Raw genomic sequence first — 25,942 nt, forward strand, 5'->3', positions numbered from 1 at the left:
CTGTAGTTTGTCAAATGCTCACTTCTGTGACAGTATACATGTAGATAATTAAAGTTCTCTACTCACATCTAAAATCTATGCAAAACCCTCATAATAGAGGTGAAACATTCAAAGGCCAAGAAAAAGAAATTCTTTTATAAAAATGTATAAGAGGTAGGATCTTTGGAATAATCTAGATGGTTCTGCAGAAAACTTGGTATTTTGGCTCAGAAAGTAGAATTAAAGTTCTTCCTAGATGAATATAAAAAAAACTTTGGACACTTTCTGAAAATAAATTGTTAGTTTATGGCGACACCAAGAGACAAATAGAAGCTTATAGTGAAGGTTTCACATGTGCTGTGGTTTGCAGTAGGGCTTGACAAAGCTTCTCCCCTTTCTTTAGGACCTTGGGCCTTTAATAACAAGATACATATATGTCCAGCACTTATCCAACATTGACAGTAGGCAAGAAACCAACCACCTGGGAGAAAATCAGAGACGTTTTCATGTGTTTCAATATTTTTCAGTTCAAATCTCAGTATTTTCAAATAAATCATTAGAATAGAAAAATTTCTGTTATTGTCAATATTTTACATAGTTGATGGATAATCAGTATGAAAGGAGAGATTTCTCTGGTCATTGGCCACGTATTCTTCTACACAGTGAGCTTCTCAGCATTTTGCTCCACTATTTCTAAATCATAAACAAACATTTGCTAGTGGAAATTGTCTTACTTTAGCCTATTACTGAGGAATAACTTTTCTCCAGTATCTGAAACTTCTGGAAATGGTGCTAGGTTGGTGAAGATCCTTCCTTCCTTCCTTCCTTTCTTTTTCCCTCTCTCTCTTTCTCTCTTCCTTCCTTCCTTTTTTTTTCTTTCTTATTTATTTGTTTTTGGTAGTGGGGATTGAACCCAGGAGTGCTTAACCACTGAGCCAATTCCAAGCACTTTTTCTTTTGAGATGGTCTTGTTAAACTGCTTTGAATTTGTGCTCCTCTTGCCTCAGTCTCCCTAGTTGCTGGGATTACAGGTGTGGGCCACTACACTGGGCTGATTTCTTTTGCTTTTAGGTCAATATCCTCTATAAGCTGTCTGTCTGACTTCTCTGGATCCTTCGTAGACTGATCTTTTAGCTTGTGCAGTTTGCCCACCAGTGAAGAAGTGATGACCTCACTCTCCACCAGATTCACAAACACCTAAGAGATCTGTTCTCTTGTGTACTTCTAAGTCTGCAAATCCAGCAGTGTAATTTGTGCACACCTGTGGGGTTTCTAGTTCCTCCACTAGCAGGTGCTCATAAGAATGAAGGATGGTCTGATCCAGGGGATGCCACACTAGGGCTGGTAGAGTTCTGATAAACTCCCAGAGAGCTTCTAGTTTGGGATGATAGACAACAATTCTTTTCTTTAGAGTTAGTGCTCTAAGTTAACAACTTCCACTCCAAATCAGACACAATGTCTTTGATGGAGCCTGCCTGGTTTGCCTTGTAGGCTTCAAGGAACCTTTCTTCATTCTGGGACATCCCCTTTGTGAAAACCACGACACAGTTCTGCATCATTTTAAGGGGGCTTTCATATTTCACATACATTTTACAGTGTCCTAGTGAAGATAGTGTATTTCTCTGGGTTAAAATCTTTGGTGGACAGAATAATACAAAACTGAGTTGCCTTTTTCAAAAATGAAGAACATGAACTTCATTTGTGAAGTCAAATCAGGTCTTTCTGTATTGACCAAAGCCAGAGGGACGAGGAAGTTTGATTTTACCCACAGGATAGCATTTTCTGAGCAGCAGATTTCTTAAAGTGGCTGTCATGGAAGGAAAAGGCCATACCCACAGAACTTCTGCATCTGTGTCCTTTTCTGTCATCTGAACTCGGGGCATCCATTGAGTGTCCACCACCTCAGCTATAGTTGTCTTTGCTGCTGTCAACCAAGCTGAATTGACTTATCTGTGAAGAGAGGGAAGGAGAGTGACAAAGGTCACACACCTGTGCTGTGTCTGTATGTGGGAGGACTTGGGCCTCTGCAGACTGAGTAGCTCTGGGTAAGTTCCTGAACCTCCTGACCTCCCTGGTGAGCTGGGATTGTGAGCAGGACATTAAATGAGGGGAGGCCTGTAACTGTGAACCAGCACTCATATCCTGTTAAGTCCCTTTGTCAGGAGAGAGAAGTGCATCCTGTTCTATTTCTCTGGGCAACGAACACTGTCACAAGCAGCAATTAAATCAAAGAAAGGAAAACTTTCTCAGTACCTCACTCAATATCTCAGGATGTAGGTCAATGATAGAGCACTTGCCTAACGTGCAGAAGGTTCTGGGTTCAATCCCCAAAATTACTTTAGCCAAAGTAAACACATATGCACATTTACAAAGATTTCTGATCTAAACCTATTAGTTTGCCTGCATTTCCACAGTTGAAAAATATTTTTTCATTATCTTGATGAATGGACTTCCTGAGTTGAAAGTATCTGAGGAAGACAAACTGACCCTTTAGCTACCTTCTGTTCTTTTATATCATTACTTAAGGACTTGACATTTGTTTAATCATCATGACCTTTCGATATGGGTTTCTTCTCACATATTAAAGTAAGGAATCAAAGTAAATCATGGAATATGTTAGGGTATGCTTAACTATTATTGCAAATGATTAATATTTTTATGCATCAGTGAAAGAGAGGCACTCATGCTAAGATGTACAACCAAGTGCCACTCAGATTACTTGGGATGCATATGTTCATTTTAATAGACTTTAGTTTTAATAGACATCATCTCTAAAGAGAACTTGGACAAGTTGACTCCAAAATGTAACACTTCATCATAAGATGGACTTTATAAGCAGAAAATATATGTCTGAGATTCTAAAGATAAGAAGAGGAAATAAATAACAGCTGCATTGGTTTAAAATAAAAATGCATGAGCAAAGTCTGAGGTCTTAAATATTTATTAATTTTGAAACAATGAATTTGGGGGGGAGTCCTCTGAAATTAAGAACAACTCTGTCATAATAAGAATGGAGGTAGAAGGACTATAGCCTCTTCCCCCAGAGCCTAAATTGACAAGTGTTATGATTTAGATGTGGTGTCCCCCAAAAGCTCACATGTGAGACAATGAAGAAGGTGTGAAAGAGAAACAATTTGGGTTATAGCCTTAACCTAATCTGTGAATTAATCCCTGCTGGGATTGACTGAGTAGTAACTGGGAATAGGTAGGGTGTGGCTGGAAGAAGTGGTTCATTGGGGGCATGGCTATGGGGTATATATTTTGTATTGATACCGCCATTTACCGGTAACGAGTTCTGCTCCTTCTAATGTTGAAGATTGAACACTAGAGAAGCACGCCAAGGCAAGCATATTAAGCAGGTTTTATTTAAAGGTAATAATACAGACTTCTCCCAGCAGGAAGAAGGGGGCCATGGCTGATGTTCTAAAGTCCCAAGAAGTGAGTGCACCCTACATCTTTTATAGGTTAAAGTCTCTTTTGTTCTCCAGTTTTCAACCCCCTTATCTCTCTCTCCTTCCTGCCTACGTGACTAGGCCTGGTTTTGCATTAAGTGAGAAGCCATGGGCAGGGGGAGGGCCAAGGTGATTCAGGCAGGCAAGGGCCCAGGGGGCATTAATTAGCAGCTCCTTGCTTGCAGTCCTTGATAAAGGCAGGTAAATTTGGTAATCAATGGACTCCGGAGATCCTTGACATTCCATTCTTCCAGGGGCAGTCTCCAACTTCCAAAGGCAGATGGCTTCATGGCTTCATTCCCCGAATTGACCCGATTCCTATTTCTACACTAACTACCTGTCCTTAATTCTGGCTTCAGTATCTGGAGAGTAGAGACTCTCTCTCCCTCTCTCTCTGCTTCCTGATCACCATATGAGCTGCTTCCCTCTGCCACACACTTCCACCATGATATTCTGCCTCACCTCAAGCCCCTTGGAATGGAGCCTGCTATTTATGGATTGAGACCTCTGAAACCATGAGCTCCTAAATAAACCTTTCCTCCTCTACAGTTGTTCTGGTTCGGTTGCAGCAGTGAAAAAGCTGAATAAAACAACAAGGAAGTTGGGAATGGAGATCACCTCTCCCCAGGCCTGTTCAGTGCAGGCTGACTAAATCCAGGCTGTATTTTTCCTGTCCTTTGTCCTGTTTTGCCCTCTCTTTAAGCCAACTAAATCTACATGTTTATCACCTGGCTTTTGTTTCTATAAATTGTAACTGCTTCTGCGGAATCTGCAGGAGAGGCAACCTAGCTGCTGCTCTCCCCAATTTGATCAAACTGCATAAAGTTCACTTTTCCTTTTTTTGTCATTCGCATATTTCTTATGCAGGTAGGCGTCAGATCCAGCCAGACAGGATCCAGGCAAGAGTCCCTGAGCTCGGCTGCTGGTAAGAATTTCTTTAAAATATTGACCACATAATTTTTTATAAAACTGAAAAGCTCCTTTTAGTATTTTTTCAACTTTCAGTCATTCATGTATTCCCTTCACATTTCTCTCATTTCTGAGCATGCCACTTATGCTATTTTTTGTTACTATTATTAGAATTGATTTCTCCATTTTTACTTAAATATATTTATTTGATAAGAAACCTTTATAGTATTACTGTGAACATAAGTTTCCTTCCCAGGGAAACATGAAGAGCTTTTAAGGGCATTGGCTTGGGTTGGGGTAGCTTTGGGTGGCCTTATGAGATGGGGAGAGGCTGAGGCAGACTGGGAGGGGTGAGGGATGCTCTGACTGTAGGAAAAGCTCCCTTTGTAATTGTAGCAATCTTTCTCTTGGTTTTACTTGGGCAGGTGGTTAATTGTGGCAAATGAATCAAGATATCACAAAGCCGATTACCTGGTTTTTCATAATTACACTTGTCTTGTGTTATTGTTATGTATGTCTAAGCACCACCTAAAATCACCCCTTCTTACTTGGAAATTATGGTGCATGCAGTGGTGGTACAAGTTCCACAGTTTGCAAAATACTTGTTTGCACTAACCAATCCCTGACACAAGAATCTTCCTCCTTAGCATCCTCTAATTGTGGCTGCATTGAACATTTCAGTGAAGAGGAATGCAATACTGAAAAGATGTTCATCATACCACTGTACTGTCTCTTACCACTTGAAGGCATCTTAAAACAGTTCCAACTTTTACCTCCTGCAAATTGTTCTTGTTCTAGCTCTTTCCTCTGTGGTCATGCAGCAGGCAACTAACACAACCTTTTCCTCATTCCTAAGACATTACAAACTTTATTAAAATGTATTAGTGTGTTGTGAGTTGATCCGCAGCACCTTCCCCTAAGGTCTCCCTGACTGTTCTGAACTGTTCTTTATTGTTTCTTCCAAGTGGGTCATAACCATTCTCAGCTCTCCAATTCATATGCAGGGTTTCTGTTCTTTCCACATTTGTGAATTTAAGTCATAACTTGGGAGACAGAATGGAGATCCCATGGGCAAATCATCATCTCACTGTTATTCTTTGAAGCTTCAGTGAGGTCTTTTCTTTCAACCTTTGCAAGTATCAACAACTTCTGGGACCTGATTCTGTCATCTGCACTATATAACCAATCCACAGAGGTATGTCACCTGCAATGCCTTCTTCACCCCAATGTCAAACAGGTAAACAGAGAACTGGTCTCAAGAATTTCTCACATATTACCCAGGTTTCTTTGTGGATTTCTTCAGTATTGAAGCCAGAATTGGGGAAAGGCAGTTAGTGTAGAAATAGGGGATCGGGTCAAATCGAGGAAATGGAGGCTATGAAAACCATCTGCCTCTGGAAGTTAGAGACTGCCCCTGGGAGAATGGAATGTCAAGGATCTCCGGAGTCCATTGATTACCAAATTTACCTGTGCTTGTCAGGGACTACAGACAAGGAGATGCTAATTGATACCCCCTGGGCCCTGGCTGGGCTGAATCACTTGGCCCTCCCCCTGCCCCATCCGCTTTTCACTTTTTACATCTCACCTGCAATACCAGGCCTAGTCACATAGGCAGGAGAGAACTGGAAAACAAAAGAGACCTTAACCTATAAAAGATGTAGGGTGTGCTCACTTCTTGGGACTTTAGAACATCAGCCATGGCCCACTTCTTTCTCCCGGGAGAAGTCTGTCTTATTACCTTTAAATAAAACTTGCACATTAAGCCTTCGTGTGCTTCTCTAGTGTTCAAACTTCAACATTAGAGGGAGCAGAACTCGTCACCGGTAAACGGCGGTATCAGGATCACATTAATTAATTTATTTAGAAATTCTAGCCCTAAATATAGACAAATTTGATTACTGTTTGTGTCTTTGTTTTTAAAAGCGTATACTTCTGTGACTACTGCATAGGAAACTCCTATTTACAAAACCTGTGGATCCTGAGTCTGGAAGCCACATAATGAGCTACTACTGCCACCTGGTGGTAGCATGTTTCATTTTCAATGCAAAACCCTGTACATTTTAAGATTACCAGACTTGAGTTATACATGGAAATACATTTGTCATCTTATAGACTCCATACCTATTAGAAACCAAAATGAAATAACATTGAAGAATACATATATTTAGGGGTAGATTTAGTTAATATTCGAGGGCTTTTTTTTCAAGTCACTCAGTCAAGCGACACAGGCTCTGGGTACTTGGGTCAATTTTAGAAGGGAGCAGAACAAATATGTGATGAAAGGAATCAAGACAGTGGTTGCACCGTGGGGGGTCATAAGGGAACTTTATGGGGTAATGGTAATGTTCTCGACTATAACAGAGGTTTGGGCTGGGGGCTGTGTACATTTACAAGAATCCACCTGTTCTGGTTTGGATTTCGAATGTGCCCTAAAAACTCATGTGTGGAAAGTATGGTTCCCAGTGCAGCAAGGTTCAGAGGTAAGACTTTTGGGAAGTGATTGGTCATGAGGTCTCTGACCTTATCAGTAGATTCGTCCATTGATAGCTGAATGGACTATTGGGAGGTGGGACCTTGTTGGAGGAAGCAGGTCACTGGAGGATACCCTTCCTTTCTCACTGTTTCCTGGCTGTCATGAGCTGAATGACTTTCTGTCATGCTCTTCTGCCGTATCTCACTTCAGGCCTAGAGCAATGGAGTTGACCCATCATGGATTGATTCCTCTGAAACCACAAGCCAAAACAAATTTTTTTTATCTTTGGGCTAGGAATGTGGCTCAGTAGTAGAGTGCTTGCCTAGCACCCAGGGGTTCAATCCCCAGCACAGTGGAGAAAAACCACCCACCAAAAAAAAAAAAAAAAAAAGAAAAAAGAAAAAAACAAACAAACAACAAAAACCCAGAAAAGCAAAGTATTTCTTTCTCTAAGTGTTCTTCTCAGGCATTTTGATCACAAAAAGATGACTTAAACACCACCAAGTGGCACACTTTAGATTTGTGCACTTCATTGCATGAGAACTTTATCTCCAAAATTAAAACCAATAGGACCCCTAAGCAAATTTTGAATTCTGGTTAGTGACAAGTATGAATTAACTGCATCTTTAAAACACAATTTGCTGGGTGCGGTGGAGCACACCTGTAATCTCAGAGGCGAAGGCAGGAGGATCTTCAATTCAAAGCCAGCCTCAGCAACTTAGTGAGGCCCTGAGCAACTCAGCGAGATCCTGTCTCTAAATAAAATATAAAAAGGGCTGGGGATGTGGCTCAGTGTTAAGTGTCCCTGGGTTTAATCCCTGGCACCAGCCCACCTCAAACAAACAAAACAACAAAAATCTGAAACGTATAAAACTGAAATGCAATAAAAAATATTAAGATGGATCGATGAATGCGTACAGGAAAAATAAATGGAGCAATAAGCGATAAGGCAAATGCAGTAAAGCACTAGTTATAGAACCAAGATGATAGATATATATATGATGAACAGGAAACACTTTCAACTTATGTGGTTGAAATCTTGCGTAAAAAAAGTCAGCAAACAATTCCTAATTGAATGCTTGGTACTTTTAACTCACTCATATCATTAACTTCAGCAATTATTCTCTGAGGTAAGCAGTATTATTGTTTTAAAATATGTTAGGAAACTGGTTTCAGTTTATGGTAGTTGATCAAACTTACCTGACTAGTAGGCAATAGAACTCACATCCACCACTGTGTTATTTGGTTATTTTGGTCTAGGTCTGCCATTTCAGTGCCTTGCTTTTAACTGAGTAGAAGACAGAAGTCTTTTGAGCATGAAGGGGAGGTGTGGTGGGATGTGAGTATCCTAATGGTGGAAAAACAGCTCTAAGTTCCTGGCACAGAGCTTAGAGTCAAGAGTCTAATCTTCTTGTAGAAAAAAACAGATTATCATTGAACAAAGCACCAGCATTTGAGAATTTCCAGAGTCTCTCCAGATTTGCTCCATGTCCACAACCACCACCTTCATTTTAGTATACAAACACACTATCCCTGGCTCATGATTTTATCTACAGCTCATTTAATACATGGAATTGTACTAAATCTCAACATTAAGAATTTCAGTATTATAGTAGTTTAAACCCCTATAGAGCTTAAAAGTGTATTCTTACTTTTTTGTATATATAGTCCCTGAAGGTGGATCATCATACATTTTGACATAACAGAGGAGGTGAGCGACCTACGTTTCTGGTCAAGCTACCAAGTCATTGGCAGTAGTTCTGTGCTTGTTTTGAAAGCTCCCTGTGCTTTGATTGCATTTGCAAAATGAAAGAGTTCTATTGCCTACTAGTCAGGTAAGTTTGATCAACTACCATAAACTGAAACCAGTTTCCTAACATTTTAAAACAATAATACTGCTTACCTCAGAGAGTAATTGCTGAAGTTAATGATATGAGTGAATTAAAAGTACCAAGCATTTAATTAGGAATTGTCTGAGGTCTGGTTGGGCATGAACAACCTTTTCCTATATGATTTGCTGTCCAGTTCACAAGCCAGGGTCTCTGTGTCCTGGGCTCTCTGAATCTTGCTGGTGTCGTTGGCACTGGGGGATTTGGCTTGTCATAGCCTTAGTACTTCTCACCTTTGTTACCAATCTTTTGTTTTATGAAAACCCCAGTGTGGTCAATGACCTGTTGGCATCAGGGCAGAATTTCCCTTCACTATCCAACAGGTTGCTGTCCATCCTGTATTGGCTACTTTCCTTTCCATATCATCTTTCCCATCAACTGATGCCCAAAGATGCTTTTTGGTACAATTTCTATCACTTACCCAAGTAAAGAACAGATTCTTTGTTCTGAAAGTGCCTGTAGCCACTGGGTGTCGCTGCTAGACCATAGAAATTCTGGAAAGACGGCCCCTAAATGGAAAGCATCACATTTATGTTTTCAAAAATGTTTCACTCGGATATACTTAATTGTTTGTTCAACAGAAATACCCTTTCCCACACCACGAGGATGGGAATTCTGATTGTAGGAAGAGGCTATGGTGGAACTTGTGTGTGTCCATGGCTGATGGTTCTTGTGGGTCTACAGATCTCTACCAGGAGGTTGTTCTTCAGTCATAACCTTAAAAAGAATTAGGATGCTCATTTTGGGTGAGTTTTTTTTTTTTTTTTCCCTTAGTAAACATCATGCTAAACCTACTTAACTCTGGAGACTTAAAAAAATTAATGGATTTAAGCAATGAAAAGTAAAAGAAAATGATTCTAAATGGTATCTAATAATCCTTAAATAATGAATTCCTTAAATTATTCACTGTTTTCTGTAGCCTGCTGTGAGCAACAAAACCTACTCCACGTGTTGATTGTGCATATATTTCACAATCTTGGGTTGAGTTAATCCAAAGGAAATGAGAGAGAGAATTTGAGAGAAGGGAAGGCACTGATGTTTTGGAAATGGCAGTGTTCTGAAAAAATCCACTTAAAATAAAGATCAAAATATGCACAGATCCAAATTGAATATTCAGATCCTTAGAGTGCATATTTTATCTCTTTGGTTCTATTATTTTCTCTTTGCACTGTATTTTACTAAAATAATGTGTGAGAAAAATGCCCACATGCACTGAAAATAAAAGAACCTCCTGCTTATACAACATCAGTCCTGCAAACGTTCTAATCACAAGCCAACACATTTGAGGTCCAGGCTTGAATATGGACAATATTAACGGAAATGCAAAAAGAAGACACAACATGAAAAAATATGACCCAGGAAGTGCATTTGAAAACTATACTTTCAGGTTAAAACCTTTCATTATATAAAGAGATAAGAGAGGATTATGCAGAGGAAAGAAAATCCCCTTGTGTTATTATTCTAATTTTAATATTTTCAGATAAGAAAACGAGACGGTAAATCAATAAATCTGTAAGGAAATACATGAACACAGGCTGGAAGCATCCGTTATTTTGCACAGCATCCTTTCATAAGGACCCAAAGAAGAAATTCTCCCAGGTTCAAGTGTCAGTTTCAGTCCTATTTTTCATCTTAGATCCTGGAATCCTACAACAGATTGTTTCTCTTCTCATGCTGAACAAGTTACCAGATGTATTGGGAGATGAGAACCACAAATTTGTGGACTGTTAAGTGGTCAACTCCTTGCTCTCCTCTATTGTCTTACTCTTCCCACCTCATTTTAATTCATTTTATTGAGTTTATTAAAGAGATTGTACAAAGAGTGTCAACTAGCAGCTGTATGGGTCTATTTATTTATATGTGTCTACTTAATTCCTTTCTGAACTGAGGCGAGGTGGATACATAAAATGTAAAAATAAAGAGAACAGATGCAAACAGCCTGCAGTCATAGGCACCAAGCAGCTGAGAAGTGCTGAGGCTTTGGTCTCAGGCACAGAAGATGGCAGATTTTAGGTGGTGGGTCTGTCCCTTTCTTCTGGTAAACAAGGAGGTACTTTGATTAGAGGGAATAGGACAGAGTGTCTGGATGTTGTCTGTTGGGAACATGTCCCTTTCTGACTAGGAGATGTCACTACTCACCTTAGAGCAGGGTGACTGTGCAGCTAGCAGTGAGTGTGGCAGGTGACTTAGTTTGTCCTTCTTGTCAGGCTCACTGGTACTTTTGTAGAACTAAGACCTGTGGTGAAATAGCCTGCAGCTAGTTATGAGAATGCTGCCACTTTATACACCTCAACACAGAATCTCACCACAACTTGGGAAAAGAGCAGGCCCAGAGAGGCTAAGTAACTTGAACAAGATCACCAGCTATCCTGTGGCAGAACAAATTTGGGGTGAGGCAGTTGGTTTTCAGGCTTTTTGCTCCTTATCTCTGTCCCATGCTGCTGAAAACAAGGCAGGGAGCAAGAAGGAACATGTATGCAAAAAAGAACATGGGGATCCAACACAGCCCAGAATGTTAGAACAGGTAATAGAAGAGAAAAATAGAAATGCAGACTAGAGAAACTCAACTCCTCTTAAGTGATAATTATGCAATTATAGGAACCAAACAATTATTAAATCAGGACTACACATTAAGTAAATTCAGAAGGATTTTGTAAGCCCGTTGCAAGAAACATTAAACATAGGGGGGAAAAAAAAAGAACAAAAAGTATCCAAAAGGGTAAAGAAGAAGACGTCAGTTGACCACAGCAAGAACTTGGGACAAGACTGAGGCTCGATGTGTCTGTATGTGGACATTCCTTATTTACAGAAACACTTGGCTAAAACTTACATAAAGTTTACATGTGATTATTCAAAGTGCTTCCTCCAACTAATTGAATTAAAATTGATTTTATCCACTCAGAAAGACAGATTCAGAAAGATTTCACAGCAAAAATAAATCCATTTGATCCAGTTGACTGATTAATATCACCATGTCTGAAGAGAAGATGTTACATGGTCGAAAGTCTGAGGTGAAATACAGAAAGCACTCAAGGGATGTTGCATGGATGGATGGATGACTGCCTGGATAAATATAGTGGATAGAACTGATCATCAGTATTGCTCTGTGGCGGTATCCTAAAAAGTGACATGTTGGTCAATTGAAGCTTTGCCTGTGGACCACTATACCTGAGGCTAGCAGATACAGTCTGCCCTGCACCAGGTAGGAAAGTAGGGAACACTGAGAATTTAATCAAGGGACCTGGTTCTGAGGAGACCACTTTTGTTAATTATTCATTAAATAATGTACGGCTCACTCTTGGCTAACAGGAACAGTTGTTCGTTAAAAGGAAGCAGTGGGTTCGGTTTGGAAGAATGGGAAGCAGGAAATCTGAGGAGGGCTTAGAAGACACTTTACCTCCTGGAGGAGTAAAGTGTGAACTGTGATCAGAGGTGTGTGTGTGTGTGTGTGTGTGTGTGTGCACACTCATATGTTGTACATACGTCCTCAAGAGTGTGCATACACATGCATGTGTTTGGTACAAAGAAAATAGTGAGATGGGGCTGGGGATATAGCTCAGTTGGTAGAGTGCTTGCCTCGCAGACACAAGGCCCTGGGTTCAATCCCCAGTACCACCAAAAAAAAAAAAAAAAAAAAAAAAATAGTGAGATGGAGAGAGAATGAGAAGGCACAGACCACTGTGCCAGGCAGCGCTGGCGTTAAAACGAGCTCAGACCTTGTATGTGGTGAGACTGGAAATGGCCAGTGATGGATAAGAATTTTTCTCAAGGAAGATGCTGATAGTTTTTGTGGATTTTCTGTATATTTCGAAAGAGGGATGTAATCCAAACCTGGTAACATTCATTCAGGGTGTGTTGTGGCACTGAAAATACGTACTGCAAGAATAAGAGAGTGCTCCTGCCCTGGAGGATCATATGCATCAATAGCAGACCGAGTCTTGCTCTACCATTTCCTGTTTATTGGCTGGTTCTGCCTGGGCAATCAGCCTTGTTTGAGTTTCTTGTTTGGTTTTCATGTGTGAAATGAGTCTACACAGAGTCTTTGGCCTGGGGTGTGGTGGGGACTGCATGAATTGCCTCCTGCATTGCTTTCAGTGGGTGCCCAGCTCTTGGTGCTACTTCCCAAGTGTGAAGAGAGTCACAAAGTGGGTCTAAAAAGACGTTATAGAACCTCAAAGAGGGAGAGATTGATTTCCTTAGGGTATCAGGAGGAGGATGGAGAGATCTGGAAAACTTCAAATCTCAAAAACAAAACACAACAACAAAACCAGACCAAGCTGAACCAAACCTGGAGGAAGATGAGGGTGTTGCCAGCTAAGAATGGAAGAAGATATATTAGAACCACAGGCCTCACCTTGACCTTGACCATGAACCTCAAACATCAGCATCCTGGGAGAAGTGGTTCACACACAATGGTTTCCAGTTCAGGAAGGCTGGAGAGGGCCCAGGAATCTAAATATCCAACAAGTTTCCAGATGATGTGCTGATGTTGGGATTGGGACACCCGTGGGGAAAACCAGGGTTTTTGACAGAGGGAGGACTCTCTGCCCATTCTTGGCCAGCAGCCAGGTTTAAAGAGAAATTAAGGTGAGACCCTTGGCTAACAGGAGACTAGGTTTGATCTAAGAATCTGTTCCTCACAGTTTTTTCTTCTGCCTCTTTTGCATAAAAAGGACCTCCAAACTGGGGGACACAAAGAGCACCTGTCCAGAACAGTCAGAGCCAGGAAAGGCCTGTGGCAAGTCGCTGTAGGCTTTCCCAAGAGCTGAGGGCTTTGCATCTAGGAGGGGAGCACTCCACAGGACTGCAGATGACAGGGGGAATGACCTGGGAAGGGAGCTGGCTAATTGCTGACCAGCTAGCTAAGTGCAGTGTCCCCTGCTGGCTGGTAAAATGGACCCCCGGAAAGGCCATAGAGAACAGAGAAATGTGTGAGCCCTTGCAGCTGTGGAACGTAGCAGGGGTGTGGATTGAATTATTAACATTGGTTAAGGGGCTGACTACACTGATAATACATCAAACTGGAACCACAGATCAGGATAGCAGAGGCTATTACATCTTGTCTTTGGGCTGGAGGGTCATACTGCTCAAACTGTTGGAAATCACAAAGCACAGGAGCATGAATAGAGGTGGTAAGGATTGGCTAATCAGGAAAGCAGCTCCGCAGATAGGACCAGGGGACTACCATTTATCAGGCCCCCTTGGTCCTGATCTTGGACTGGGGATTTTGGAAATATATCGCATTAAATTTTCACAGAAGTCACTGCAGTGTGTTAATATCTCCACTTTACTGAGCAGGAAACAGCCTGAGAAAGCTTATCTAACTTCCTCAGGGCCATAGGACAGCATATCAGAGTCCTCTTGTAGAAGCTCGAGGACTCAGGACCATCCTGAGAACAATTTAGCAGTGGAAGTTCTAACAGTTTCCTGTCCCTCATTCTTTCTTTGTAGCTGCATTGATTGAAATTTCTTAGGGTTGCCCCTTTATATTTCATATGGAAAATGCATAGCCCAGAGCCTGGCATATTGAGGGTATCCAAGCAATATTTGTTTCTGGAATAAATTATTTGTTTATGTACATACGTAAGAAATTGTACAAATGCATTTTGTGGAGTGGGGGTTTTCCACAAACTCCCAGAGGTTCTTTGATGGATCACAAGGGTTCATGTGCTGTAGGATGAATATTACTGATTTAAATGGTATTGCTTTGGGAGTCTGCCTGCTTGGATAGTTGCCTTCTTTACTTCTTCCCTTCCTTCCTTCTTTCTCACTCCCTCCCTTTCTTCCTCTCTCCCTGTCTTTCTTTTCTTTTCCCTCCCTCCTTCCCCTTTTTTCTTTCCTTCATAACTGAATCAGCTTTTCACCAATGGTCCACAATGAGTAGTAAAACCAAACATAGCCAGACAGGCAGCTGCCACCCAGGCTCCAGCCCACTAATTCTGCCCACTTATGTTTGGTTCCATAGGCAGAACTTAATGAGAAATGCAAAGAATTCAGTGCAGTGGAGTTCTGGAAGAAGTCAAGTTCAACCACCCCAAAGTCATCAAAATAGCCCCCTAATTCCCACATAGAAATGTCCTTAACAGACACCCGAGAGTTTCCTATGGAATCGCTTTGTCTTGACTCACTTTGGCAGGTTGCCAACATCAGTCAACCTGGAACTGGAGGCTCTGAAAGGGAGAGTTTCAGATGCTCACTGAATCTCTACCTGCAAAGCCCTTTCTTTGCTGGCTTCCCCTCCAGTCCTCCCTCCTCCCTTCTCCTTCTCTCCTGTGGCTTGTTGATCAGGGCAGACAGAAAAGACCACACACAGGAGAGGACGAAGCAAAGGTGGAGGCATTGCTGTCACCAGAGCTTGCCAGGGACCCTCAGAGGTTAGAGTCAGGAATGTCCTACAGGAACCTTGTTTCAATTGCTTGAAAGAAGCTTCACTTTCCAGTTAGGATGTTGTAAATTAAGGTTGGCATAATCCAAGGGTTGTGGTCTGTTCTGAGGAAGGCTGAGTTCTTTCCTTTGACCAAAGTCACAAGAAAATTTTTGTTGTTCTTGTTGTACTGGGGATTAAACCTGGGACACTCTACCACTGAGCTACAGCCCTAGCACTTTTAATTTTGAGGCTGGATCTCACTAAATGCTCCAGATGGTCTGAAATTAGTGATCCTCTTGCCTCAGCCTCTTGAGTTGTTGGGATTACAGACATGTGCCATCATGCTGGCTTCATAAGGTAATTTTGGCAGGTGACACTTGATAACTAATCTCTTGAGTTTGGTGCAAAATACAAATGCTGGGGCTCCTATTCAAGGGGGAGGGAAAATGCTATTAGAGGTTGTGAAATCATAAGAAATGTATCTTCCATGTTTGCCTTTGGTTCCTGGTACAGGCTTCTAAACCCTTGAAGTTCCTTAAGTAGATAAAGATGAGAGGGGGTATTTTCTGTTATTTGTAATAAGGCTCTTTCAACCATACCTGAGTTTATGTTAATGAGGAGACTGTAGGAGAACAGGGGCTTGTTGCCCTTTGAAACAACCTTGTGAGCTTTTGGGCCCAATGTCAGTGTCTCATGAGGGGAGAGGAGATAGAGATGACCAATGGTCAATGATTCAACCAGTCATGCCTACATAGAGAAGCTGTCTTTGCTTTCTGTCACTGTAACAAATACCTGTTAAATCAACTTAAAAAGATAAAATGTTTATTTTGGTTCACAGTTTCAAACAGTTCAGTCCTTGGTCTTCTGGATTCATTGCTTTCAGGTCTGTGATGAGTCACCACATCATTTTGTGAAGCATGTGGTGGAGCAAAGCTTCTGATCTCATGGTGTCTAGGAAGCAAAGAAAAAAGAAACAACTGGGTCTCAATGAGGGACCACCCCAGTGATCTAACTTCCTTCTACTAGGTCCCACCTCCTAATGGTTTTCTTACCTCCAAGAAGTGCCATAGGGTGGTGACCAAGCCTTTAACCCATGGCCTTTAGAGGATATTTCAAACCCTAGAAGAAGCCTCCATAAAATCTCTGAACAAAGGGGTTCAGGGAGCTTTCCAGTGCTCATGAAAGACTTTAGAAGTTCCCCTGCTTCATACCTCCATCCCTTGTCCTATTTGGCTGTCCTGGAGTTGCATCCTTTACATTAATTCAGTAATACCAAGTGAACTTTTTCTGAGGTCTATGAGCCATTTAAACAAATTGAACACAAGGAGAAAGTCATGTGAGTCCCAATTTGTGAGAGGGTGTTGTGATTGGCATCTGAAGTAAAGGTCAGGGTGGTGGGTCTGACAACCTATGGGATTTGCTGCAACTCTGGTTAGTGCCAGAATTGAGTTAAATGGTAGGACACCTAATTGGTGTCTACCAAGAGTTGGAAATCTGCAATATGTAGAAAATCCCATACATTTGGTGTTAGAAGTTTGCAAGAGTAAACAGTTTTTTTTTTTTTTTCTTTTAAACATACAAAATTTAAAAATTTTCAATTCTTCCACATTATTTTTTTGGTCATGGGCATATTCTGCTTTCCCAGGTGATTTCACTTAGAGAAAAAAAAATAAAGAATTTCAAGAGAGTGACAACCAAGCTCTCAGCACTTTGAAGCTGGCCTGGATGCATGTATGATGTATGAGGCATCAGGGAACCTTGGAGGCAGGTGGAGTAATGCCCTGCAGGCAGGTAACAAAATCATCTAAGAGGATTGGTCTATTCTAATTGGAAAGGCTGAGAGTCCATTACTGCTGCTGTCTGCTCGGAAAGATGAGGCAGAGTATTCTTGTAGGTTGGGGCTGCCATTGAAACATCTTGGGCATTTCCATTTCCTGTTTGTGTTCCATGCCTCTTGCATTTCTGTAGTTACAGTGACTGGAGTATGATAGTGTTTCTTGTAAACCACTGAACAGGAGATCACTTGACTTCAGCTACAAGAGGTCAAGCAGAAGAATTAGACAGAGAAAACACATTTAATGTGAATGATGGAGTCTACTTAGGATGGTTCTTTTATCCCTTATACAAAGGAGAAGAGCCAGCTCAGCGTAGAGTGATGCTGACTGGTAGCAGTGTCACAGTTGATATAGACAGCATGGCCTCACGAGTGGAGCCAACAATTGAGTATCTTCATTCCTTCTCCTATCAAGTGTCTTCCTGAACCAAACTTTCCACACAAGGGTGAGCCAACAGATTATGTCCCAATATACTATTCCTAGAACAAAACCACCAATAGCAATGAGGACCCAAGAGTGCTTGAGGTGGAAAATGATCTTATTTAGAGTCTGTACATTGAGATTTGGCATGTAGATGTGTTTGACTTGACCCACAGAGTGAAAGGAAAATGAATACAAATAGTTAATATCATGAAAAATTTGGAGATTCCATGTAATAATCCGAAATTCCTATTTCTCTTTAAAAGTCAGATCTAATCACTCCAATCTGAAGACATGGATTCATTTTATGGCAAGGAGCCTGGAACTCAGGGATGAAACATCTAAATTCAAGGCTGACTGTTGCTGCTTGGGACCAGAACTCAGCATGCCTCTACCTCCTGGTATAGAGCTCTCCTCCTGTCTGTCATTACTGTGACTCTATTCGTGCAGCCCAGAGTCCCATCTCCCGGCTTCCTGCCAAATAAGATGTCAATGAGAATAATTGCTTTTTAAATTGAGGACCTAATTCTTTCAAACATATCACAATCAATTTTCCTCTATGGCATTGGAATATCACTTCAAGGAAATTCTTTTTTTTTTTTTTTTTTTTTTTTGCGGTGCTGGGGATCGAACCCAGGGCGTTGTGCTTGCAAGGCAAGCACTGGAAATTCTTAAATGTGTATGAGAATTCTGATTGATATGAAAATAAAATTACCTTATAAATATAATTAATTACTTCACTGGAAAGGAAACAGAAATATGAATTGTGAGGGCCTAGTAAAAAATTGGTTCTAAACTGAAGGACTATTTTATTTTGTTTTTGTTTTTTGTTTGAAATCCTCCTACAGTGGACAATGATGTCTAGTGGAAGCCGTATTGCTAAGGATCTACGTGACCTTGAACAATACCATCACTTTTGCATTATGCCTTCAGCACCTGCAAAACAGCCTCTGAAATATCCACTGCTGCTTTATTATCCTGATAAATTAGACCACATGCGTAAGCACTTTAAGTTCCTGTGAAGAGCATCAGGGTACACATTGGTGATCTTGATATTATGAATTGGAACATAGACTAAAATGTTATTTATTCTGAAAGTCTGAGGTTATTATTTCCTTGGCAATGGAATGACCCTTTTAACCAAGTGCATCTTTTCTTCTGAGGCTAGGAAAGAATGAAATGACTCCCTTTCATTTGGCACAAATGCATATTTTTAAATGCTTGTAATGTCTGGCAATCTCAGTGCCCTAATCACTTTGAATCACTCTACTCAAAGCCATAATATAATAGAATATCTCACTTTTTTTCTTATATTGCAAAAACATTTGAAAAAGAAAAAAGAATGCAGAATAAATGGGGGTTATTAAGGCAGAAGGAGAACTAGATTGCTTTTTTTGCTGTGTCAAATATTTGTTTTCTTTCTTTCTTTCTATTTTCTCTGCTGGCACCTATTTGAAATGTATCCGGAGAGAGTTTATATTCACTGCCACAGATTTCACTGTTTTGGCCTTATGATCTTTCCCAGTTTCTTTTCACATCTTTTGAGTAAAAATGCTGGTGAGATCAAGGACAGACACATGCCTTGTTCTGTCTCTTCCTAACTGGTCAGTGGGCTCAGGTCTGCCCAGTAGGCAATCCTCCTTCCTATCTCTGCAATCCACTCACTCTCCCATGCTCCCATGCTTTACACATTATATTAATCAGGGTTCTCCAGAGAGATAGGAGTAATAGGGTATGTGTGTGTGTGTGTGTGTGTGTGTGTGTATGAAATGTGTGTGTAACACACACACACACACACACACACACACTTGCATGAGTGGGGGAACTTGGCCTATAGCATGTAGGATGAGATGTGCTACAACAGGCCACATTCAGCTGGACATCCTGGGATGCTGGTAGTGTAGTTTGGTCCAAGACTGGAAGTTTCCAAACCAGGGAACCCAGTAGTGCAACCCTCAGTTGGAAACTGAAAGTCTGAGAACCTGGCCAGTTGTTTAAGACCTGGAGTCCTAGAGTTGGAGAGCTTGGAGTTCCAAAGTCTAACAGGAAGAGGACAAGGGTGTCCTCGCTCCAGGAAAATGAGAGAGGACATTTTATTCTCTCCTTTTTTTGTTGTGTTGGGGCCCTCAGCTGATTGGTTGGTGCCTGCCCACCTTGAGAGTGATATTCCCCATTTAGTTCATCCAAACTCACATGTCAGTTTTCCTTGGAATATCCTGACTCATACCCCCAAATAATGCTTTATCAGTTCTCTAGGTAGTCCTTAATCCAATCAAGTTGACACCTAAGATTAACTATCACACCCCTTGTCTGCTGCCCAATCTCTGACAGTCCCCCTTCTTACCCAGTGGTCTTACTCCTTATTTCACTGAGAAAAAAATTAGGTGGGAAGTGTCCACCCTGTGACTCATCTTCTGCCAGTGACAGTGAATGCACAGGTCCTGCCTCATCTAATGCTAGCCACTCCCCAGTGCACTGGACTCAGTTGAAGAATTTGATTCTGCTAATATCCTCTGCTAATATCTCACACCTGTATTCACATGTTTTTTTCCCTTTTCACAGAAACACAGAAACAACTTATAGAATCTCCCTTTCTCTCTTTTTAAAAGCCTCCCTTCAGTGTCTTCAATTCCTAGAAAAACTCTCCTCTACTTCTTTTCTTCCATTCTCACTTTACTTCACTCCAGTTTTGCTTTGTTCCCAATACAATATTGCAAGAATACCAGCAAACCCCAGGAACATGAATCCAAAGCTTCATCATTGTCTTCCTTAACTGTTCAGTGTCATTCAGTTTCTTCACTTGGCTTCCAGTAAGCTTTCTTCTTACTTCTACGATCTCTGCATCTCCAACTCCTTGGTTGGCTCCTTTTCTGGACAACTTTGAAATACTGTGCTGAGAAAGCTTGAGTGTTTCAGTTCTCATTTTCCAGAACTCTTCATGTTCAGTCATATTCTGTGTATTCCTCTCTGACTCGCATCCAATCTCTCACCAAGGACCTCCAAGTTTTCTTCCAGCCCTGACTCCTATCACAAATGCCATACTTACACAGTCATCTATTGCTATCTGTGGGTGATTAATTCCAGCACCCCACCCCCATTCCTCATAGATACCCAAATCTGAGGATGCTCAAGTCTCTTATGTAAAAATGTCATAGTACTTGACTACATCCTCCTTGTTATAGTTTAGATATGGCATGTTCCCTAAAATCTCATGTGTGAGACAATGTAAGAATTTTCAGAGGCAAAATGATTTAGATTAGGGAAAGATGTAACCTAACTGGTGGAATAATCCATTGATAGGGATTAACTGGGTGGTAACTGTAGGCAGGGAAGGTGTGGTTGTGGTTAAGTAGGTCACTGGGGATGTGCCTTTGGGGTTTTTATTTTGTCCCTGGTGAGCAGAGTTCTCTTTCTGCTTTTTGACTGTCAAGTCCTGAGCTGCTTTCTTCTACCACACTCTTCCACCAGATATTCTGCCTCATCTTGGGCCCAGAGTAAAGAAGTTATCTGACCATGAACTTAATCTCTGAAATCATAAACAAAAATAAACTTCCTCCTCTACATTTTCCTCAGGTCTTTTTGTCACAGTGATGAAAAAGTTGATGAAAACACTTTTATATACTTTAATCATCTCTAGATTACTTACAATACCCAATACATTGCAAATGCTATGTAAAGAGTTGTTATATGTATTTTTTATAGAATGATACAAGAAAAATAATCTTTCCTTGTGCATTATATATGCAATTATTTTTTCCAAATATTTTTCATCTATGACTGATTGAATCTGTGGATGTGAAATCTGGGATGTGGTGGGTCAATTGCACTCTACATTTCTACCTGAGGTCACATGGTATCCTAAGATATGGCACCTTGGCATATTGAAACTTTAAAGCTGAAGGAATGTGAGAAAACAGCAGAAGCAGGAAGGTCACTCTTGCCTTCCTCCTGCTCTTTTCCCCTGGAGTATATCCTAGTACCCTAATTTCAGAGGTGGCCTACTTATGACCAGGGGAAAAGAATATCTGTATCTCTGACACAAAAGAATATCTGTATCTGGGGACACAAAAGAATCTTAATGATCATGTCTTTCTTAGTTCCTCCAATGTATCACCACTAGAGCATGACCCTTGTCTCATTATACTATCCTTTTTTCATCAAACCTAGTATAAAAACTATCCAGGCTTGCCTGTTTCTATGGTTCTTCTTTTCTGAAGGCTACCGTGTCCTATAAAACCTTCGTTAAATAAATTAGTGTGACTTTTTCCTTTCTTAATTGACACAAAAGAATCATACAAATTTATGGGGGTACAATATGATTTTTCAATCTAAGTATACAATGTATAATGATCAGATCAGGGTAATAGGCATATTTATCATCTCAACCATCTATCATTTCTTCATGGCGAAACATTCAAAATCCTTTCTTCTAGCCATTTTGAAATATATGATACATTATCTTTAACTAAAACTGCCCTCCTGTGCAACAGAATACCAGAACTTTTTACTCCTACCCGACTGTAAGTTGTGCCCACTGACATTCCTCTGGTTCATCAGTCTTTTGTTATAGAGAGATAACATGAAAATCAAAATGGCAGAGAGTGGTCTAAAGGGGAACAAAAGTCCTTTTTCTGAACCTTAGAGATTGACAGGTTAATTGCCACCCAGACATCATGTTGGGAACTGAATGCACCAGAGGAAATAATTTTCCAGAATCTAACAATACCTAGCAAGATTTTAGAAATACCATTGTGACTGGTTTTGCCTCCTGACCTGGACATTCAAATGAACCTACAGAACTTATTACAACCCTGATCTTCTCCTTGTTAAAAAAGTTCTCACTCGCTTTCTCTTGGAGGAATGCTCATTTGGAAAAACTGAACCTGTGTTTCCCAATTGGAAAAATCAATTTTACACACAAGTAGAACTGTCCTTGGTTTTATTTTAATCTTGTTCATGATTTCTTGGTTTATGAGGGGCCTCACCCTGAACTTAGGATGAGAGGCTGTTAGCTTTGCAGTATTATAACAAATACCTGAGATAATTAGCTTAAAAGAGAAAAAGTTTATTTTGGCCCATTTGGAGGTCTCAGCCCATGCTGGATTGGTCTCACTGCTTTGGGGTCTGTGGTGAGGCAGCACATCAGGGTGGAATGCAGTGGGGTAAAACTCCTCACCTCATTTCCAAGTAGTAAAAAAGGAAGGGTCTAGAGTTCCACTGTACCCTTCCCAGTGCACTGGAGACCTCCCATGGGACTGTACCTCTTAAAGTTTCCACCACCTTCTAATAGTGCCTCAGACTGGGGACCCAGCCTTTAACACATGGGCCTTTGGAGGACTTTACAGGTTCAAATGATAGCAGTGAGGAAAGGTATTTCTTCTCCCCTTTAAGCCTCTCCTGTGTAGCACGTCCAGGCCTGAACTCTGATTTCCCATGTGGCAGTGCTGCCTGAGTTGAGGCTCAGCAGTCACATATCTCCACTCAGTCTCCTCACTGGTATGTCCAGGAAGTTGTGCCTGTACAACTTCCTGGCTCTGGCAGCTTCTTGTCTTCTCCACCAGCAACCATTTCATTTGTGCCATTCTCTTCTCTTATCTGCTCTTCTGGCGGGTCTCCTCATTCAGGTCTTCTGTCCATATTAGACAAGTGATCTTTGAACAACACCACATTAGATAATGTGTTTCAAGGCTCAAAGCCATGGCTACTCCACCTGTGAGTAAGACCCAGCCTTGGGCTACATCTTCCTCCTCTCGTGCCGGGTTCTTTTCTCAGTGTGCTGTGTCACCACCTCAGCTTGCTTGGTATTCCTGCCACTTCTGGGTCTTTGTAGCTGGTGTTTTCTCTAAAACTTTCTTTCCAATATTCTTTCTTTTGTCAGATCTGTCTCAATGTTCCATCCTCAGAGTCTTGTTGCCTGACTTTGACTAACAGACCCTCCATTCTGGTCCATCCCTCTGTCTTACCATGTCTTGTTTTCCTGTATCATGTAGATCTTCCTGACCTTTCATCACATATTTATGTGCAGAGGCAGAACCTTTGCTTTGTCCTCACTTGTACCTCAGTACCTAATACTGAGACACGGGATGACTCAGTACTTGACTATTTTTGGGTGCCATGTGCTTAATTCACTGAAAAGATGAATATAATAATAATAATTTTTTTTTGATCAGGCACTGGATTTTATTTCCGGGGGGGGGGGTGGAAATCAAGAACTAGGGAGACAGAAACTTCCAAGGGAAGTGGAAAAAAATAGTTGATTGGGCAGGAGAAAACAATTGTTGAAGAATGTAAAAATGGATACATCAGGCAAGCCACTCTTTCATGTTTTTGTACCCATGATGCCCAGTTCAGCAGACAGTTAGGCCTGACTGGATAAGCCTCAGGTTGAGCACAACTGGCAAGTCCTTGGCATAGGAAGTCCTAGAAGGCATGAACTCTGTTCCTGCTCTAGGGCCTGGACAGTTATATTAATTAGTTTTCTGTTACTGTAACAAATGCCTGAGATAAACAGCATTTAAGGATAAGAGATTTATTTTGACTCATACTTTTGGAGGTTTCAGTCATGATTGACTTATTGTTTTGGGCCTGTCATGAGTCTGTGTATTATGGCAGGAGCACAGGGTAGAAGAAGTTGCTCACTTCCTGGCATTCAGGAAACAAAGAGAGGTGAAGAGGAAGGACAGGATCCCAACATTCCCCTCAAAGGCATGCTTCTAATCACCTAACTTCCTCCCACCAGGTCTCACCTCTTAAAGGTTCCATCAACTCCCATGGGCTGGGGACCAAGCCTTCAACACATGGGCCTTTGGGTAACATTCAAGATCTAAACAATAGCAGCATGATTCCTGGAAAGAGCAAGGCAGTCCCTCTCTTCAGAGTCTCTGAGGATTCTGAAAAGGGAGAATGAGTGCAGGGGTTTGCATTAGGCACTACATCAAAAAGTCCTGGCATCAGAACTTGAATACAAGGGAGTGACCATTTTTAGGAATGTGACAGAAGAATAGTTGTCACAACTGAGAAGCAAACCAAGACTGGACTAAAAGTCTTATTAATGTAACTCTGGAGTTTGAGTCCAGTGATGCTTTATCCCTTGTGTCTACTTAATGTGAGTTCTAAGGAATGAACCAAGATAGAGACTGCTGTTTATGGGGTTGCTGAGAGGATGTCAAATGGCTCTGGATCTGGTACTGGAGGCGTAAGGATTTTGTGAGGGGAATTTTTAAGAGGTCAGGGATCAAGCAATGCCTGTAGTTTTGTTGAAAATCCATGCGAATGAAAAAATTTGTATTTGCCAAAACAAGGCATGGGTAATAGAAATCCTGACTTAGAGAGGAGAGCTTTTTGGATTTAAAGATGCTGAATTCTCTGATGATGCATGTCTATAAATCCCAGCAACTTGGGAGGTTAAGGCAGCAGAATGGCAAATTCAAGGCCAGCCCAGCAACTTAGTGAGACTGTGTCAAAAAAGGGAGCAGCAGTGAGGATGTAACCCCTCAGTGGTAGAGTGCCCCTGGCTTCAATCCTTAGTTCCACAAAAAAAAGAAAAAGAAAAAAAATAAAAGAAAAAGAATCCTGAGTTTAGGTATTGGTACCAAACTGCATTTACTGAGTGACATTGAGTTAGTTAGGTCATGTGACTTCTTTGAGCCCTAATTTTTCTCGTCTGTAAAATGGAGATAACAATACTCTAATTTCTTCTGTCTCAGAGAAACATTTTTGAAGTTCTCTGAAACAATGGTCTGCTGGTTGCTAGCTTGTTTTGCAGAAAATGGGCTTGCTAATCAATGAAGCCTGGGAAAGTCTGGATTAGACAGAGTTGAAGAGATGTAATTATATATCTGTCCCTACTTTGGTTTCTTAGAGACTATAGTTGGCTCACATGTTTTTTGAATTTCCTTCAGGGAATTTCACATGTGGCATTTCTCAAATTTTTTAGTGCAACCCCCTGCTTTTATCCTGTTTCATTTATTACTTTCACAGAAGAGCATTTCTTGGAATGTGGTTTGGGATATGCAGCTGTAGAATAATAAAGGAACAAACTCACCAAGTGTGTGCTGTGCGCCTGCAAGTTTTCTTTCAATTTCAAATAGTATCTTGCTTATAATACTAACAATGCAGAAAGCAAATAGGGTCTGCTTATTTCTAAAGAAGATTTGAAGCAAGCTGGCAGGCAGCACTAGGTGGAATAAAAAGATAAGTCTTTAATAAAAGATGTATGCAAGAAAAGTGTTATTATCAGGGCCTTGAGACTTCGCATGCTACCTGAAGAGCTGACCTGTATAAGATGACAGCTTCTCGCAGAGCCGCAAAGCCATGCGAACAGGTAAGGGATGAAGATGGGAGCCTCACAGTTACTGGTGCAGATGTAGCCCAGGTTCCTTTAGATACCCTGTTGTGCTTAGTCTGAAATAGAACACATTTTGTTACTTTGAAAAGATGGGGAAAATATTCTGAGACCAAATCGAATTGCTATATTTTTAACAATTATGCAAAATACTTGGTGGTATCAAACTGTCTTATTCTATATCAGAGTGGCATTGATTTGATCAAGGAGAGGCACGGGAGCTGTGCCTCTCTCCTGGCCCATCTGTGGAGAAGGGTGTGAGAAGCTCATGGTG

The 25,942-nt window shown here is 41.0% G+C and overlaps 1 pseudogene; it reads right to left on the reverse strand.

The window, feature by feature from the left end:
* Nucleotides 1-709: 709 nt before the first annotated feature.
* On the reverse strand, nt 710-25,639 carry LOC124991389 (putative DENN domain-containing protein 10 B; annotated as a pseudogene).
* Nucleotides 25,640-25,942: the final 303 nt, after the last annotated feature.

Source organism: Sciurus carolinensis, chromosome 8 (assembly GCF_902686445.1).
Source record: "Sciurus carolinensis chromosome 8, mSciCar1.2, whole genome shotgun sequence".
Taxonomy (NCBI): Eukaryota; Metazoa; Chordata; class Mammalia; order Rodentia; family Sciuridae; genus Sciurus; species Sciurus carolinensis.